This window comes from Emiliania huxleyi (assembly GCF_000372725.1).
Source record: "Emiliania huxleyi CCMP1516 unplaced genomic scaffold EMIHUscaffold_278, whole genome shotgun sequence".
Lineage (NCBI taxonomy): Eukaryota > Haptophyta > Isochrysidales > Noelaerhabdaceae > Emiliania > Emiliania huxleyi.
Window position 1 is genome coordinate 96,884 of NW_005199944.1, and position 2,688 is coordinate 99,571.

A 2,688-nucleotide genomic window follows, 5' to 3' on the forward strand; every position below is an offset into this window, starting at 1 on the left:
CAGGGGGGGCACCCAATTAAAAGGGGGGGTGCGGAAGGGGTGACGTCCTTGGATCCTCCCCCCCAACTACCTTCGCTTGGGACTCCTAGCCCACCGGAGACGTTCGGGCGCGCGCGGACTTGTCATTTTGGAAAGAACGAACTGCAAGCTGCCAGGCCAGACTTGAAGCCCTTTCCTGGCCGGGGCGCTGCGAGAAAATCCCTTCGGATTGGGACGTGGTCAACTTTGGGTGCGACCAGTGTGGACGTGGGTCCGGGCCGCGCGCCGTTCAACCACGCATTCTGCTTGTTTCTGCTCGCGAGGCCAGCTGGTGAGCAAGGTCGGGCGCCGCGAAAGCTATGGCGGCACATCCCGTTTATCAACGGCGCGATCGACAGCATGGTCCTGTACGCCACGGACCGCCCGATCGACACGGTGTCGCTCGCAAGGAGCATTGGCGTTGTCGAGCTCTCTGGCACCCGTAAGGGGCACGGCCGGCTAGCAAAGGGCGCGACCAGCTTCTGTCCGTCGGCGGCGCTCGCGGCCAACGGCACCACTGCTCCGTCTATCCGCCACCGCCATCTCTCCCCCCATCTCGGCCCCCGCCCTCGCCGCCTAGGGCGTGGCAGACGGTGAACGAACGAGCTAGCATGGTGCATGCAGGGAGAGAGACGACTCTTTGTGAGGACCTCCGCCCCCTGATCCCTGTGAGGACCTCGTGCCACTAGTGACGCTTGTATGGTAGTCTCCCGTCGCCACGCAGCCAGCCGCCACAGTCAACCCCGCGCCAAGCGGCCAGCAGTGCATGCGCTGAAGACGTGGGCACCTCGCTTGAAGGAGAGGAGGGCAGCCGTGTGAGTGGTGTGCGGTTTGTATTGTCTATTGTGAGATAACCAGGAGAGTGGAGAGATAATTAAAGCCGTACAGTATCCGGACGCGAACATATTTGTTTCATAAATAATTTGCCAGTTTGTTTCCAAGTTTCCCGTCCTCAATTCTCTTTCGCTCACACTGGGCACGGGAATCTGGTGCACATGCCCCACATCTTGAAATGCGAAAAGTCAACTCGGCGTTCTGAGTTGAAAAACGTGCAATCTGAGTGATTTTTTACAACTCAAGATGCCCTCAGCATCTCAAATTGCGTGTCGTCAAGAGACACAATCGCCGCACTTGCAGTATAGTACACACCGGCGCCACGTCGGTGAAGACGAGAGCCGCCCCGGGGGCCGCAACCTCCGTCGCCGCCGCGAGGCCCCCGACGTGCGACGAAACTCGACACGGCCTCCCGTCCGAGCTCCGCTCCGACGAGCCCCGCCGAGATCCTCCGCTCCCGCCACGCGCCGCGGAGCCCGAGCCGTGACGCGTCACGAGGCACGATCCGTGGCAGTACAGCTGCAGAATGCGCACTACACAGGTCGCTCGGCTGGGATAAGCACTACGCTCGTCCACCCGGTGCTATCCGCGCCGCGCCCGCAGAGTCAGGGCCGGGGGAAGAACGGATACCCCATCCCCCACAGGAACCTCGCCCGGTGTCCAATCTTGAGGTGCAGCGGCCGCAGCAGCTCCTCCACCTCCTCCTGAGGCATTGCGAGCAGCGAGAATGCGTCGACCACGCCAGCCGCCTCAAGGCCGGCAGCGAATGCCTGCCGCACCGCCGCATTGCCGTGCAACGACAGCGGCAGCAGCGCCAGGCTGAGCTCGGAGAGAGAGCAGGAGCTAACAGCCCCCGGGACGGGCGCGAGGACCGTCCCGGTGACTGCATGGGTCCGTCGAGCGGTCCGGAGCCACTCCGCCCGCGCCTTGCCCTGCTGCAGCCGTGTCAGCCTACGTGAGGGAGGGTGAGCTGAGTGCCACCCGCATGGGCCGAGGACGGACGATCTACGTGAGGGAGGGTGAGCTGAGTCCCACCCGCATGGGCCGAGGACGGACGATCCCGCTGCCGCCCCTGGCGCGCTGTGCATACATTGCCTTCCAGCTCAGCGCGCAGTCGCAGACGCAGCCGTGCGCTCCACAACCCGGCTGGTCGCGCATTTGGGACACGCCTGCAGGGACACAGGCCGCCCGCCATTCCTTGTCGTCCGGGGGGAGCCGTGCCTCGTGAGCCCAGGTGGAGCAGACGGCCCCCCCCCGTGCAAAGTTCTCGATTCCCGCGACGCAGCCCAGAGAGCGAACGATGTGGGGGGACTCCAGCATTCCGCTGTTGCTACCCGCAACCATTTTGGGGGGGGCCCCCATGTGGAGGCGGGGGGCCGAAGGGGCGCTTCCCGAAACCGACGCAAGTTTTCCGTCCGCCTCCACGTGGACCAGTCAGGGTCTTAAGACCCCCCCCCCCCCCCCCCGCTTCAGAAGGGCGGCCAAAAGGCACTCTTTTTCAGTAGACCACAGTTTTCAAAATCCCACAACAGTTCCTCGCGCGGGCGCATCTCGCACCCTCTCGAGACGCGACGGGGCCGCTCAGCGCGCCTTGGCCTTGACTCCGTCGCGGGGCTGCTTGCCGCAGAGCGCCCTCACCGCGGGAAGCTTGATGCCTCCCGCCTCGAGCCCGAAGCGGTTGACCGTGTCGACCACGTTTGCCTCGACGGCTTGCCGGCAGAAAAAGGGCGGGTTCCAGGCGGCGTGGACGCCCAGCAGCGTGTAGACGCACCGCTCGTAGCCGCCGATCGCATCGCCGGCGTGCAGCACGCCGACAAGGCAAGCAAAGGCGGAGAT